The sequence below is a fragment of the Echinops telfairi genome, unplaced genomic scaffold (assembly GCF_000313985.2).
Source record: "Echinops telfairi isolate 266 unplaced genomic scaffold, ASM31398v2 ScPeMD7_655;HRSCAF=1070, whole genome shotgun sequence".
Lineage (NCBI taxonomy): Eukaryota > Metazoa > Chordata > Mammalia > Afrosoricida > Tenrecidae > Echinops > Echinops telfairi.
Window position 1 is genome coordinate 34272276 of NW_022104553.1, and position 17487 is coordinate 34289762.

At 43.1% G+C, this 17487-nt stretch overlaps 1 protein-coding gene across 1 annotated transcript in view; it reads right to left on the reverse strand.

The window, feature by feature from the left end:
* ZNF565 (zinc finger protein 565) overlaps positions 1-17487 on the reverse strand; it is a 52798-nt gene that overhangs the window by 23655 nt on the left and 11656 nt on the right. Inside the window, exons 2-3 of the mRNA XM_045292899.1 lie at positions 14817-15000; positions 14601-14678 (exon numbers count right to left, since the gene is read on the reverse strand). The gene's annotated coding sequence lies outside the window, so the exon portion shown is untranslated. The remainder of the gene's footprint in view (positions 1-14600; positions 14679-14816; positions 15001-17487) is intronic.

Below are 17487 nucleotides of genomic sequence, written 5' to 3' on the forward strand. Positions count from 1 at the left end.
AGACCCAGAGACCAACCCCTAGACCACCCACTCATTGCTGTGTAACCTATAGTGCAGCTCCTCCCTGTGATGTATGTCTCTACCTGTAATTAGTGGGCTGGCTTGCCCCCAAAAGGTATATAGGTGTGAGTCAGCAATCTAGAGCTCTCTGACCTCCTTGCTGCTCACTCCCTGGTCACTCGCCTCTCTTCCCCCTCTCCCTTGTTCCCTTGCCCTTCTTCCCTTCCCCCTCTCTCCACGTGGACCACCAAGCTGGGCTTAGGTGAGCAATGCTACCATGTAATATGTCTGACTGCATTATCGCAATATCTCTCATGCTCTCGATGACTTTAATATAGTACTTATATATCTCAACCGTACAATTGTGCATTACTGAACCCAGAAGTAGTATTACTGAACCAGTGAGTTCTAGCAGCGGGTGGGGCTAGCACCCCACTCCCCCCTACCACTTTTAATTTAATACTACAGACATCAAAAGGCCCTTTTTTTTAGGTCCCTCAGAGAGGATGCAAACTGCCAACCTCATAGTTAGCAGCCAAGTGCAGTTATTGATATCATCCAAGGACTCCACTTCTAAATGGCGACATGTGGCTACTGAGAACTTGAAATGTGTCTAGTATGACAGAGAAATTTTTAAAAAGTTAATTAATCTTGATTTAAATGACAATAGCTCTAGAACTCTAGAGGCAGATAATACTCAAGGTGACATGGGGGCTGGAAGGTACACTTATATGAATGAAATAAAATAACTAAGATGGAAAGACGAACAGATCTCATGACCATTACTCTAATGTGAGCACTTGCCACCGTTTCTGGAGTAGATAGCTTACTAACCACTAACTGAATATTTAAAAGTTTGGCTTTTATCCAGTGATCAATGGAAGGCTACTGAAGAATTCAAAAAGGCAAGTGATGATGCCAGAGGACTTTACTGGAGAGGAGTAAAATTAGAGGGAGGCCACTTGGGAGGGGAAGCAAACAGAGAAGGTCTAACCACGGGCAGTGGCTGTGGAAATGAAAGGGACAGGGATGAGTTCATGCCAAAGCCAGCTGATTTCGGCAGTGAGACAAGAAGAGTTAGTAATCTGTTCATATTTACTGAGCTTCCATCTCTACTGGCATGGTTCAAGATGTGAGGAAGATAATCCAGACCCTGTCCCAGCTGACCTCACATTCTAATGAGTAGAGGCAATACACAAATATTGGTATCCTGGTAATTGATATTTTTCTTTATATGTTAGGAGGTAAAATCTTTATAGAAAAAAATTAAGCAGGGAGCTTTGGTGGTCCTAGAAGATTTCATGGAGCCTTGCAGATATCTGTGGGAAGACTATTCCCCACTGATGGAATAACAATTGCAAGGGTTTACTTTGATCAGCAAAGAGGAAGGAGACCAGAGTGGCTGGAATGGAGAAAAGGTCAGAGAAGTAGGTGGAGGACAGATCTCATGGGACTTAGAGGCTATTGGAAAATTGTTAGTTTTCACTTTTGAGTAAGCCAGGAAGCCACTGGGCTGATTTAAGCCAAGGAATGGCATAGTCTGATTTACATTTAAAAGGATCATTCATGGAAAATAAGCATAGGAGGTGGTTGTGGTGGGGGCAAGGAGACCAGTGACGTTACTATAGTAATCTATATAAGGGGTGATGGTGGCTTGTATTAGGGTGGTAGTGGGGGAGGTAATGAGAAGTGATCAGGTTTAAGATACTCTCTAAAGGAAGAGCTGACATAATTTGCTATTTTGGTACAAGAGGAGAAAAAAAAAGCCAAGATAAGTTTGTGGCTTGAATAAATAAAGCATGATTTTGATCTTTAAAAACAACACAAAACAAAACCAAAAAACATAGAGAAGATTAGGTAAAAGGTGTGAATGGATTAATTAAGAGTTCTATTTTAGATTTTGTTTTCTTATTAAAAGGTCATTTTATTGGAGGCTCTTACAGCTCTTATAACAACCCATACATCAATTATATCAAGCATATATGTACATATGTTGCCATCATTATTTTCTAAACATTAATTTCTATTGAGCCCTTAGTATCAGCTCTTCCCCCCCACCCTCATGACCCCATGATAAATTACAAATTATTATTATTATTATTCTCAATATCTTACACCAATCGCTGTCTCCCTTCCCTCATGGTTTCTGTTGTCTATCCTCCTGCTGGGGGTGGTTATGTGTCGATCATTATGATCGGTTTCCTCTTCCTCCCCTCAACTCCCCACATTCCCCTTCCCCTCCTGGTATTGCTACTCCTATTCCTGTTCCTGGATTCTGTGTGTCGTGAGCTCTTATCCCTTACCTGTACCTGTGCACATGCTCCACTCTAGCCCTCAGTGAGAGGCAGGTCTGGAGTCATGATAGTGGGGGTGAGGAAGTCTCAAGGAACGAGAGGACTACTGATTGAACATGGAACCCTGGTGCTGTTGTGGGTGAGGTACTGGACTGTGAACGATAGGGCTGGTAGTTCATACTCACTAGCCACTCTGCAGGAGAAGACTAAGGATGTCTGCTCCCATGAAGAGTTACAGCCTTGGAAACATATACAGTATAGGGCTGCTTTGAGTCGGAATCAGCTCAATAACGGGATTTGGTTTAGTTTTCCATTTTGAGATTAAATAAAGTCACCCACAGAGTAGATGGCAAAGAGGAACGAACAAACAAGAAAAGAAGCCACCAGAGGGTAGAAGGAAAAAATAAGAGAAAGTAGGATTGTTGGTAGCTCATTGAAGAAACTGTACCCATAGAGCAATTGAAAACAATGGCCAAATGCTATCAATAAATTGGGTCAGATTAGGCATTGGACCTCCACTCAAGTACTTACTCAATGCAAGAACACGCTGTTCTCTTAAATTGGCATTCCATGATGCACACCTTCCCAACAGGATCGCTGAAGACAAATGTGTGCATAAGCAAATGTGGTGAAGAAAGCTGTTGCTGCCCGGCTATCAAAAGATACAGCGTCTGGGATCTTAAAGGCTTGCAGATAAACAAGTGGCCTTCTAGCTCAGAAGCAACAAAGCCCACATGGAAGAAGCACACCAGCTTGTGTGACCATGAGGTGTAGAAGGGACCAAGTATCAGACATCAAAAAACAAAAAATCGTATCAGTGAGTGCCCACCTTCCTGATATGATCACTGAAGACAAATGTGTGCATAAGCAAATGTGGTGAAGAAAGCTAATGGTGCCCCGCTATTCAGAGCTTTAGCGTCTGGGGTCTTAAAGGCTTGAAGATAAACAAGCAGCCATCTAGCTCAGAAGCAACAAAGCCCACATGGAAGAAGCACACCAGCCTGTGTGACCACGAGGTGTCAAAGGGATCAGGTATCAGGCATCAAAGAACAAAAAATCATATCATTATAAATGAGGGTGAGTGCAGAGTGGAGACTCAAAGCCCATCGGTAGGCAACTGGACACCCCTTACTGAAGGGTTGTGGGGAGGAGATGAGCCAGCCAGGGTGCAGGGTAGCAATGGTGAAACACATAACTTTCCTCTAGTTCTTAAATGCTTCCTCCCCATCACTATCATGATCCCAATTCTACCTTACAAATCTGGCTAAACCAGAGGATGTACATTGGTACAGATAGCAACTGGAAACACAGGGAATCCAGTACAGATGACCCCGTCAGGGCCAGTGGTGAGAGTAGCCATGCCTGGAGAGTGGAGGGAATGTGGGGTGGAAAGTGGGAACTGATTACAAGAATCTATGTATGACCTCCTCCCTGGGGGGATGGACAACAGAGAAGGGGGCGAGGGGAGACATCGGACAGTGTAAGATATGACAAACTAATAATAATTTATGAATTATGAAGGGTTCGTGAGGGAGGGGGGGGAGGGGATGGAGGGGGAAAAATGAGGAGCTGATATCAAGGGCTCAAGTAGAAGGCAAACATTTTGAGAATGATGATGGCAACAGATGTACAAATGTGCTTGACACAATAGATGTATGTGATACAAATTGTATGAGCCCCCGAAAAAGTGATTTTTTAAAAATTGGGTCTGATGAGGAATAAAAACTGTCTGTTGGATTTGGCATTATGGAGATCATCAAATGTTTCAGCAAAAGAATTCTTGGTGTGGATAGCACAAAAGCTTTACTAGAGCGAGTTAAACAGAGAATGGAAAGGAAGTAGAAACTATAGAACCAACCTTTTAAGGAGTTAAACAAAACCCAAACCAAAACTAAACACAGAAACAGAACTAACCCCCCAAACAAACTCACTGCCATGGGGTCAATTCTGACTCATCGTGAGTCTATTTTAGGATGGGGTAGGACTTCCCCCGTGAGTTTTCTAGACTGTAATGCTTTCTGAGCCTCAGCTTTCTCTTAGGTGGTTTTATGTAATAATTTTGTGAGAAGGGAGAAATTACAGCATGTTTTATCCTAATGGGATAATCCAAAAGAGAGGGGTTAATAAGGCAGGGACAGAGGGGAAAATTGCCAGGACAATGATCTTTAGTAGGAAAGGAGGGATGCAAACCAAGCTTTGGGGGCTTGAAGTACAGAAGGTCACAGATAATGTTGAAGAATCAGGGTGTCATTTTGAGGACTCAAGCCATGGTATTTTCGATCACTTTCTACACATGTGAAAGTTGGACATTGAGTAAAGACGACTGGAGAAAAATCAATGCATTGGAATTATGGTTCTGGCCAAGAATAAAGTACCATGGATTTCTAAACCAAAAATCCAAGGTGGCCAGAAGTGCATTTTGGACATGTTTTCAGGAGAGGCCAGTCCCTGGAACAGGGCCTCATCTCTGGTAAAGTAGAAGCGCAGTGAAAGGAGGAAGAGCCGGGCCAGATGGCCTGCCGCAATGGCTCCGACACACGCACTGAGGATGAACCAGGCCTCAGTGGTGATTGGTTCGGTTGCCACGGGTCGCTATGCGTCAGAACCCACCCGCCAGCACCTAGCAACAGCAACGGGTGGCTCACTCGGAGAAATGGCACCCGGAGGAGATGGCTGCAGAGATGGTCTGTGGGACGCTAGGGTGAGGTGGTGGTGCGCTTCTTAACCTGCCTCCCTGTGGTCATTGCCTTTAGTGGCGGAATGGGCCGTAGATGCCGTGGAAGAAAGGGTGCACTGGAAGGAATAGGAGATCTGTGGGAGAAGGAAACTGGAGCTTTGGGCAAGCACTTTATCTCCAGAGATGGCTCAGGGAAGGTTAACTTTTTTACTGGAGATGATGGAAATGGGGAGGAAAAAAGCCTAAGAGAACATCTCAGAGGGCAGAGGAAAAAGACACAGAAATGGATTCTGAAAATAAGGAGAAGGGAAATAAGAGAGGAAACCCAAAAGACCTCGTATATGGATAACAACGGAGAATAAAGCACAACAGCTGGAGGAGGAGGAATGAAGGACGAGTCTTTACCTGAGGAAAGGAAATAATTAAATTTTCAAAAGGAAAAGAATGCCCGAGAAGTTAAATTCAGAAAGAGCTACATCTGCAGAAAATGTAGCAACAATTCTGTTGTTTTTATTTAAAATAGGATATCCACTACCCTTCTGTAAGCGAATCGAGAGGCGCCAGAAGCCAAATCAGTCAAATTAGAACAAACAGGCTTTATTAGGGAGAAAAAACCCCAGCCTGGGCGAAGTCCCACAGTCCACAATGTCCGGGCTGGGGGAGTCGCATCCAGGCTACAGGGCTGCTGCTTATATGGAGAGGTATGTCCGGGTTTCTGGAATGCAAAGTGTCTTCCTGGTTCCGGGTGTATTCGTGCCGGGTGCAGAGTGGTGGACAAGAACAAAGCGGGCACTGAGCCAAACGGGCCGTGCCAGTGCTGGGTGCAGAGCGGCGGGTTGAGAACAAAGCGAGCCATTAGCCAGTTCTGGTCAGCTCTGCAGGTATGTGTGTGGGAGATTCAAGGCCACTTGCTGCTAGTAGTTTCAGCAAGCTCTGGTCAGCTCCGCATGGGTGGGGGTGACTCAAGGTCACTTGCTGCTAGAAGCCAGCCTGGTATTGATCCAACCATACATCTTCAATGTCAATGGACTACTAAGAATTTACTAAAGAGGTGCAGTCTCGGAACCCCCCAGGCGCAATTCCACTCTGGCCTCCAGGCTCTCCAGGAGTCGTAATGGACTCGGTGGCAGTGAGCTTTAATAGCAAATTGGCTCCTTTTAGGAGCTGAGGCACATTCCACTTGGAATGGGCTTCCCTCCCAAGAGTCAGAGCTTGCTGTCTGCCCTCACTGAAGCCTCTGCTTAAACGTCACTGGTGTGACCAAAGTATCTCACGTATCAACCCGGAACACTCTCTCCCTCTTCCCTGCATTATTTTGCTTGCAGGAAAGATGGTATATTGTAATTTTTTACTATTCCCACCTCAGTCACTTCTTTAGGGTCTATGAAAGCAAAGCTCTTTGTTGGTTTTGTTTATCAGTAACTCCTAAGGATGGAAAATACTGTACAGGAGGTATCTGAACATGGCTTGAATAAATCTATGAATGTACACACAATAAAACTTTACTAACGTTGAAATTTCTCTGTCAATTTTCTGCAGTCATAGCATAAAACAAAAAGAAACTATAACTGAATAAAGATTAAATATAAGTAAAAGACAAATACAAATGGATTTAGATTTGGGGACAAATGACACTAAAGGGCAGAAAATATAAACAAATTTGATGTATTGTCCCCTTATGGAAGGGTCTCGGGGAGGAGACAAGCCAGTCAGGATGCAGTGTAGCAACAATGAAACATACAACTTTCCTCTAGTTCCTAAGTGCTTCCTCCCCCCCACTATCATGATCCCAATTCTACCTTACAAATCTGGCTAGACCAGAAGATGGGCACTGGTATAGATGGGAACTGGAAACCCAGAGATTCCAGGGTGGATGATCCCTTCAGGACGAGTGGTGTGAGTGGCAATACCAGGAAGGTGGGGTGGAAAGGGGGAACCGATTACAAGGATCTACATATACCCTCCTCCCTGTGGGATGGACAATAGAAAAGTGGGTGAGGGGAGATGTCGGACAGTGCAAGATATGACAAAATAATAATTTATAAATTATCAAGTGTTCATGAGGTATGAGAAACAGAAGGATTTCTCCCAAGTTGTTTCCCCCAAATATATGTCACACTTAGCTGCTTGCGAATGACTATACACTTGGAGGTCATCAGGAGTAGATCAGGGGTCATTCTTCCCAAGAGTTATCAGCCATCTAGAGTAAGCAGCCACCGCTGTTTATCCCACAAGTAGGGCCCACTCCCTTCTGATAAGGATAGTAGTTGCCTGTTTCCTTGTAGGAGACCCCTGAGAGGTCAAACCCGCCCAAGGGTGACCATGAATCTAGGGTCCGCCCATCTTGTCACATGTATACCCCTAGACCTTCCCATTCTGATGGGCACACCCCTAGCTCATCCCCTTCCTGTCACGCTTATGCCTATCATACATCCCCTTCCTACAATGTGTGTGCCTATTGTACTGCCCCTTCCTGTGACGTGTGGTTACCTGTAACCATGCCCCCCTAAGGAGATATATCCCTTGGTTAGCAATAAAGTTGGGGCTCTCTCCTGCTCTCGTGGCTGGGCTCTCCCACCCCAAGGACCACCAAGTGGGGCTGAGGTGAGCATGCTACCATGAATTGTGTCTGACTCTATTATTCCAATCTCTCCTCTACCTTTCATGCTATGACTTTACTATAATCTTTACTTATTATCATCGCTGTACAATTGCGCCTATTGGACCTGTGATGATTTGTTGGGGACCCTCCTCTCCCCACAGATGGCGCCCATCACGTGTGGCCTTATAGGAAAAGAACTCCTTTGCGTTATATCCCATGTAACAATTGTATGGCCTCATCGGACAGAGAGGGTGAATTGGGAGAACTTTTTTTGAGTTTATTTTTTTAAGTGTGTTTTTAGTCCGAGTGAGATATGGGTCAGGCAAAGATCAAGGATACAGAGTATGTTATCACGCTTTGCCACCTCTTGAAGAAACAAAAGGTAAAGGTAACAAATAAGAGAATGAAAGAGTTTCTTCAATTGATAAAGACATTTAATTCTTCTTTTCCGGAGTCAGGAACCTTTGATATGGAGATCTGGGATAAGACAGCATTAACTTAAGAAAAGCTCACAGGGAAGGACAGAGCATACCCATGGAGACCTGGGTTCTGTGGGTGCAGATTAAAGCAGTGTTGGAGCAGGGTGAGAGAGTAAAGGAACAAGTCCAGCAGAGCAGTGAGAAGCCTCTAAGCTACGCAGACTTAAATCAGGTGAGAAGCAGGCAGAATGAGTATCAGGCAGATGAGACAAGACTGAATCAGAAGGAGATATCACACCAGAAGCATCTGCGCCACACCAGAGTATAGTGTAGGGAATCACGATACTATCAAGCAAGTCAGTGCTGGAGGGAGAGATGAGATTAGAGCCAAAGAAAAGCAAGTGGAGAGATTTAACGTAGAAGGTGAGGTTCGGGAAGTGAAAAGCAAAGAGGCAGGGTGCAGGAAGGCACTTTTGCTTTCACAGGTAGAGAAGAGCATAGCTCAGGATGCAGATTTAGAATTTAGAGTGGTTTATCCCGTGAGAGTTATAGACAGGGAGCCTGACAAGCAGCACCCAAAAGGGATTCACAGTGTTCTCTATAGGGAACAGGGAACGCTGATAGATAATTTCAGAATATGCAGGAATGTAGAGACAGAGGAATACAAGGCCAACTGAACCGCATGGCAGTTGCCTTGGCAAATTACACCAAACCAAGAAGAAAGTGCTTTAGTTGTGGGAAGACAGGTCATATTCAACGAGTGTAGGCAGAGCAGGTTGCGGCCTATGTCAGAGCATGGGCCAGGGCCACCTAATTTGGGTTTAAATGACCCTGAACTTTGCCCATGCTGTAGGAAGGGAACTCACTGGGCAAGTCAATGTGGCTCAAAATTCAACAGAAAAGGGTTGCCATTAGCAAAGGTTTCCCAGCGGGAAAATAGTGGAAAGAGCTTGATACAGACCCCGCCCAGCAAAGCGTGGGAGGCAAGGTGTCTGCTTGCCGGAGCAAAGAAGATCTTAGAGAGGAAGTGCAGGTATCACTGAATCTCACAGCAGGAGACCACACCTAGCCAAACAGGCAAAAGCCCAGCCTCTGCAGTTGGCTTGACTAACCTAGAGATGGCTCAGAAGTACTCACAGCAGTTTGTTGATTCTAAAAATCAGGAGCCTCTTATTGAAAGAGCAATACAGTTTTTATCAGGAAGTTTTAACCTAAGTACTCAAGAAATTAAAATTAATACTGGAGTTGATCAGAGTTGCAAGGAAAAGCCAAAAGCTGTGATTAAATCAGGAATCATTAAGAGTGGTAATTGGGGTCCGCTACCTAAAAGAACTATAGGATGTTTATTAGGAAATTCCAACCTAAATTCTCAAGGTGTTGCTAGAATTATGAATCAGGATTATGAAGAAATTAAGGCAGTGATAAAATCTGATATACCATGGTTTATAAAGAAAGATCGCTTAAGCCAATCTTTGTTTTCTTTCACTTCTAGAGTAAAAATTCATTATCTTTCAGGAAAGAGTACTTAAGTCTAACCACCCTTTAAGTCAAGGGGTCTTTTGGAATGCTGTTGTGGGGAAACAACAGCACCCCCACATGGAATTAGAAATTGGAGGAAAAGGGTTTTTCAACTCTGGATATGGGGTTCTTGCCACCTTAGGGCATTCATGAGGGCCTAATACCCGCCCATTAACTTCCTCTAAATCCAGCTTGGAAGGAATGAGTGAACTTAACCAAGAGAGACTATTGCAAGATTGTAAAATCAAACAGTGTAAGAAGCCTGAAGGGCAAAGTGGCTTAATTGAACCTGTAACTTTATTGGTAAGCTTGGACAAAAAAATGTCTGTTTGGTAAATTACTTCAAGAACAGCTGAACAAATTTATTATGAATTTTGTCAGTCTTTCAAACCCAGAGTGTGGTAAGAAATTCTCACAATTTAGCTCTCTTAATTCTCTGAGAGCTGGCAGCCAACATTTACATAACAATAACGGCTATCTAACTAGTAGTTTTCCTGGTTCAAAACCAAGCAAGTTAACTGAGATTGCCAGCAGTGCTTTAACATTTGCATTGTTAAAACAGGAGGGGGAGAAGAGGAACCTAATGTATGATGAATTTTATTTGGTCAATTTAACCAAAAAACTTTTTTCCTTACTAAAAGCTTGCAACAAAATTAGGGCAGATAAACACATTTTCACTTCTACAGAGAAGCTGATTCTGAAGAATCCCAAGATGATGGGAATCATGTTTGGGATCTAGGTCCATTTGTCACCTGGAGAAAGGCCTATACATTTATGTTTCTGCAGAATAGAGCTGATGGACTCCCCTTAGGACGCAACCACGTTCGGAGAAAGATGGACATGAAGGACACGAAGGGAACACAAAAGCGTAATCATAAGTCTTTTTCCAGGTCACTGACACCCGAAGAGAGGGGCTATTTGTTTATGTCTTCACAGGTAAAGGAGACAGGTGGGTTTCTCTTCAGCCGGCCAGGCCCAGAAGAAAGGAGGGAAGCTGATGCGTGACCTGACCCTGTCCTGCTACTGAAGTTATTCTAAATGCCAAGAAGACCTCCCAGATTCCTGAGAATGGCGATTTCCGTCTGCTGAGCTATTTCTTCATCGCTGCTGCTGTCTAAGGGACAATCTGTGACTCTGTCAAAGCTGAAAATTTCATACAATAGTGACTGGACTATTACTACAAACTGTTGCTTTGCTGAAAGATCAAGATTTTGGATTTGTTAATTAATGCTGGAATGTAACTGATTTCTGTGTAACATTGCATGATTGGAATTTGATTAGGAAACGTTTGCAAGGGTTTAAGGGAAACATTTCATTAGATGTTGATCAGCTTAAGAAGGACATTTTCTATACATTCAAAGACAAGCTTGAGGCGTCTCCTGGCTCTGATATGATTAAGCAATTGGTGAATGGCATGGAAGGGTTGGACCCGCGAGCTTGGGCACAAAGCATTTCTCATAGCTTAAGCTCTAGTCTGACTGTGTTGTTTATCATCATAATTTTGATGCTCGCAGTCTCGTGTCGCTTCTATAGGAAGCTAAGAGATATGAAAAGAGACCATGTTGCCTCTGTGACACTATTGAATCTTAAACGTAATGCATAAAGGGGAAATGTGGGATACTAGCACTAATGGAAATAAAACTGGGACTTAATCCCTGACGTGTGCGGAGGGATTCTGGAAAGCCAGTGTTCCATGGTAGGAAACTACTCTGGTAGTTGGAGATATAGTCCGAGTACATTTTCCTGCGGTAATCTATCTTTTCCACAGTTTCTCCCTCTAAAGCTGTGCTGCCTTACAGTGAGCACATGGTTGATTCATTCTCCCGATAGAAGCAGACATTCCTATTTTCTCATTTTCTTCCCGCCGTGGCATCCAAACCCTCTCATAACTTCCTCCAATAGAAAATGGGCTTAGGGGGACTTTATCCTCCATGCTTGAATTAAAAACGTTTACCATAAGCCTGATTTTTTGGCTATATTAATTGGATCATGAAGTTTTGCCTTGACAGCTTTCAGTGTATACAAAATAACCATGTAGCCACTGTGGCTCTTTTGAATTTTATGTATAAAACAAAAGGGGGAATTGTGGGAAACAGAAGGATTTCTCCCAGTGGTCTCCCCCAAATACATGCCAAACTTAGCTGCTTGTGAATGACTATGCACTTGGAGGCCATCAGGAGTAGATCAGGGGTCATTCTCCCTAAGAGCTATCAGCCATCTAGAGCAAGCAGTCACCACTGTTTATCCCACAACAAGTAGATCCCACTTGCTTCTGATAAGGATACTAGTTGTCTGTTTCCTTGTAGGAGACCCCAGAGAGGTCAAGCCCGCCCAAGAGTGACCAAGGTTAGGCCACCACCATGAATCTAGGATCCACCCATCTTGTCACTTGTATACCCCTAGTCCCTCCCATTCCTTTGGGCACACCCCTAGCTCATCCCCTTCCTGTCACGCTTATGCCTATCATACATCCCCTTCCTATGATGTGTATGCCTATTGTACTGCCCCTTCCTGTGACCTGTGGTTACCTGTAACCATGCCCCCTTAAGGAGATATATCCTTTGGTTAGCAATAAAGTTGGGGCTCTCTCCTGCTCTCACGGCTGGGCTCCCCCCACGAGGACCACCAAGTGGGGCTGAAGTGAGCATGCTACCATGAATTGTGTCTGACTCCATCATTCCGATCTCTCTTCTACCTCTCATGCTATGTCTTTACTATAAGCTTTACTTATTATCGCTGTACAATTGCGCGTACCGGACCTGTGATGATTTGTTGGGGACCCTCCTCTCCTCACAATGAGGGGAGGGGAGAGGGGAAAATGAGGAGCTGATGCCAGGGGCTTAAGTGGAGAGCAAATGTTTTGAGAATGATGAGGGCAATGAATGTACAAATGTGCTTTACACAATTGATGTATGTATGGATTGTGATAAGAGTTGTATGAGCCCCTAATAAAACGATAAAAAAAAGAAAAAAATTTATGTAAAATAGAAGATTTAAAAAAAATGTATCCCCAAACAGTAAAACAAAAAAAGAAAAGGCACAAAGAGTAAACTCAATGCATCAACATTGGTTCATCAATCCTAACAAATATACCACACTCACCTACGATATTAGTAATAGCAGAAATGTATAGAAAAGGGCAGAGGGAATATGGGAACATTCTGTACTTCCTGAGCAATTTTCCTGAAAACCTAAAACTGCTCAAAAGAATAAAGTATACTATGAAGAACAAGAAGGGGGAGGGGGAGATGAGCAGGTAAATGATAAAATGAAAGGAAACACGTCCTCAGTCATAAGTGAGAACAGTAAAATGGGGGGGCTCCCCTGCAATGACAATGGTCAGAGTAGAGGCTGAGTGATTGTGGGAGCATGCCCATGAGCAATATTAGGTTTGGCAGACAATATTTGTACATGTATGTTGACCTTTGCTGCAAACACATCCATGAGTGTGGGGGCCATACAGGAAGCAAAGTTATGAAGCCTTCTTAGACATAACCAAACACCTTGAAGGATGGGTTCCTGGGCCTAGGGGCTCAGAACCTGAGTCTTAGGGCACATGCATGTCCATTGGCATAAGAGAGCCCACAGAGATAGCCTACTTTGGAGACTAGTGACTGCGGTCTTAAAAGTTCATGAGAGACCATGTAAGATGTAATTCTTGTTCTCTCCCTGTCCAGAAGAAAGAAAAGGAAGAAAACTGAAGCAGCATGGGAATTATTAGCCCAGTGAATGGATGGACCATACGAACATCAGTTTCCATAACAGACCAAAAGGACTAGATAGTACCCAGCTACCACTACCAACTGCTCGGAAAGGGATCACAGTACAAAATGATCACATTACACCACATTAGAAAGCCCTATATAGAGTGGGAGAAAATGTGGAACAAAACTCAAAAATCATCAAAAACACTAGACTTACTGGTCATACAGAAACTAGTGCAACCTTCAAGCCTAGTCATCCTTCAGGTGTAGAAATAAACTCACTCCCATGGTTCAATTTTCAGCCAAACAATAGATAGGCCTATAGGGAACAGTAGCACTAGGGAGGTAGGCACATCTTAGAATAATCACGGACATAAAATCCAAAGGGCATCAGTTTACTCAAGGACAAAGTTCAGAAGCTCTAGGAAAGGAGGAATGGGAGGAACAGGAAAGACCGGGAGAAAGTGGGAGAAATGTTATATTGTGGGAATTGTAATCAATGACATGAAATAAAAGGTGTATCAAATGTCAAATGAAAAAAACTGATTGGCTCTCAAACCTTTGCTTAATTCACAAGAAAGTTTTGTTGTTTTCTTTATAATGGATGGTACTCTTACAGAAATATTTTTAGAATAAAATGCAAGTGTTTTAGAGAAAAGTAACCCAGGCAATTCATTCAATAATGAAATGGCCCATTATTTATCAAAAGTTGTTAAGTCTCACAAATAGCAAAGGGAATGGGTGTTAAAATGGTAAGGAAATACTATTTTAGAGTTGTCAAACTGGCAAAGATTTAAAAGATTGCTGCTACTCACATTAACGTGATAATAAGAAATGGGTAGGCACATACAATTCCAACAAGCAAGGGTGGAAGAGATGAAAACATGCATGCTCTTTGACCAAGCATCTCTATATATCAGATTCTACCTGGGAGATGTGTGTGGGATATATTGTTACTGTTGATAAGGGAAAATATTTAGTTGTACGAGCTCCCAATAAAGTGATTTAAATTTTTTTTTAGAAAGATGTTAAATACCCTTTAAAAGAAACTTGATTAATGTTCTGTAAAGGAAATGGCGGGGGTGGGGTGGGGTGGGGGGTGGTGAGGGGAGGTAGGGCAACCCATTGGGAAATTCGAAAAATTGATTAAGTTGTTGAATGCACAAATCATGAGCTGATATGTAAATCCTTACCTCATTCATAATGAACAGTTACAAAGAAAAGAGGACTGATTAAATAGATCAATGCCAAAGGAGCTGGATTTTTATTGTGGCCTTAGACCTTTAAGAGGCATGTCTGGTACTATAATGTACAGCTCTGGATGCCCCGTGGAGGAGGGGAGCTTGCAGAGAGAATGCTTCCCCTTTCCCCAGCCCCTTCACTCACCTACACACAGGCCTCTCCTCTTCCCGGGATGTCCTCCTTGCTCCAAAGAGAAATCACACCATGTTCATAGACAACTTCCTACACACAGACAAAGAAATGGGGCTTTACCCAGTGTGCTAAGTCTTATTAAAGTTTCACAATTGCCTTGTCTTCCTCGCCTTCTGGACACCCAGTAAAATGCGCCCCCCCCCCCCCACAAAGATGCCATTTTCTCACCTGTAGACTGGCTTTGGTTAATGAAACACAAATGGAATTGATGCCACTGGAAAGACTGCATGATTCCCCCCGTTACTCTTCCTGGAGGAAATGCAAACCACTTTCAAGAAGGCTGTGCACTCTGCAGGGTACTCATTCAGTTTCAGGATGGGGGCGCCTCCTCTTGTCCGGAACTCTGCCTGTACTAACTCAGAATGAGCAAGAAATAAAACATTTGGTAAGCCACCTACCTGCCCTACCCAGTACACTAATTCAGTGATACTATAACTCTATTAATAAAAATTCACAATCAGGCTCTTGGTTAAAACAAAAAGGGGCAATATAAAAAAAAAAAGAGGATGTTTCAGAAACGACATAGCCGAGTTGTCAATTTCCAACTCCTTACATGTCAGCGGGACTTTTGCACAAAGCCACAATGTGAAACAAAAGATTAGCTATGGGGCAATTTGATCTTGATCAGCAAAGCAAAACTCTTCTCTCAGTCTCGAACATCAAATCCTTGTATAAATGCTTCTAAGCAATGTTTCATCACTTACCCTATATACTCAAGTATAAGCTGACCTGAATATCAGCCAAGGCAACACATTTTACCACAAATACTGCATTTAAAATGTGCTGAACATGCAAGAAGCACACCAGCCTGTGTAATCATGAGGTGTAGAAGGGACCAGGTATCAGGCATCAAAGAACAAAAAATCTTATCATTGTGTGCCCAACTTCCCGATATGATCACTAAAGACAAATGTGTGCATAAGCAAATGTGGTGAAGAAAGCTGATAGTGCCTGGCTATCAAAAAATATAGCGTCTGGGGTCTTGAAGGCTTGAAGATAAACAAGTGGGCATCTAGCTCGGAAGCAACAAAGCCCACAAGGAAGAAGCACGCCAGCCTATGTGACCACAAGGTGTCGAAGGGATCAGGCCTCAAAGAACAAAAAAATCAAATCATTGTAAATGAGGGGGAGTGCAGAGTGGAGACCCAAAGTCCATCTGTAGGCAACTGGACTGTACACTCCCTTACAGAAGGGCTGCAGGGAGGAGACTAGCTAGTCAAGGTGCAGGGTAGCAATGATGAAACATACAACTGGTTCTTAAATGCTTCCTCCCCCCACTATCATGATTCCAATTCTACCTTACAAATCTGGCTACATCAGAGGATGTACACCGGTACAGATGGGAACTGGAAACAAAGGGGATCCAGGGTGGATGATCCCTTCAGGACCAGTGGTGAGTGGTGATATGGTGAGGGTGGGGTAGAAAGGGGGAACTGATTACAAGGATCTACATGTAACCCCCTCCCTGGGACACAGACAAAAGAAAAAGTGGGTGAAGGGAGACATCAGACAGTCTAGCATATGACAAAATAATAATTTATAAATTATCAAGGGTTCATGAGTGAGTGGGGAGCAGGGAGGGAGGGGGGAAAATGAGGAGCTAATGCCAGGGGCTTAGGTGGAGAGCAGATGTTTTGAGAATGATGAGGGCAATGAATGTACAAATGTGCTTTACACAATTAAAGTATGTATGGATTGTAATGAGTTGTATGTGCCCCTAATAAAATGGCTTAAAAATAAATAACTAAATAATCAAGGGTTCATGGGGGAGGGGGGCAGGGAAGGAGGGGGGAAAATGAGGAGCTGATATCAAGGGCTCAAGTAGAAAGCAAATGTTTTGAGAATGATGATGGTAACAAATGTACACATGTGCTTGACACAATGGATGTATGTATGGATTGTGATGAGTTGTAGGAGCCCCCAGTAAAATGATTTTTTTTAAATGTGCTGAAAAACTTGGCTTATACATGAGTATATACGGTATCTATAAAGTGTAAAGCTACACTAGTCAATTTTTCCTCTGACTTGACACAGGTCATGGGTCCTATATCCCATGTGGCCTATCCTGAGAGACAGCAGAAGATGGAATTAGCATATAGAGGTATCTCCTCCTGTACTTTAGGAATTCATTTTCTGAAATAGCAATCATTCTGAGTGAAAAGCCTATTCATTTGATGCTACTTTGTCCAAAGATTCTGCTATGCTAAACCCCACATAAGCAAATCAAAACCTAACCAAATCTATTTCCTATAAATGTCCCATCTACCCAGATGCATATACCTAAGAGACCCAAGACCTTAGGGCTTACTTGTTTAATTACTCTAGTGCAAAATTTCTCCTTAATCTCAAATAAAGAAAGAGCATGCCTGCCAGCCAGTCTACAATTATCCAGTATAGGTTCCTTGTTCCTGTGTGTCTGTGTTATAGATTGGATTCTGTCCACCACCCCACCACCCAAAAAATACGTGTGGTCAATCCTAACCTCTATGCCTATGGGCTGTCTTTGTTATGTTAACATATTGTGTTTTTTAAAAAGAAATCATTTTATTGGGGGCTCTTACAGTACTTATAACAATCCCTACATCAATTGTATTAAGCAAATTTGTACATATGTAGCCATCATCATTTTCAAAACATTTCTTCTCCTTGTACCCTTGGTATCAGCTCCTTTTTTCCCTCCCTTCATCCCCCCTCCCACCCAAAAACCCCTTGATAAATTATAAAGTATTATTATTTTTATATCTTACACCGTCTGCTGTCTCCCTTCACCATGTTTCTGTTGTTCATCCCTCTGAGGGGGGTGGTTAATACATCGATCATTGTGGTCAGTTCCCCCTTT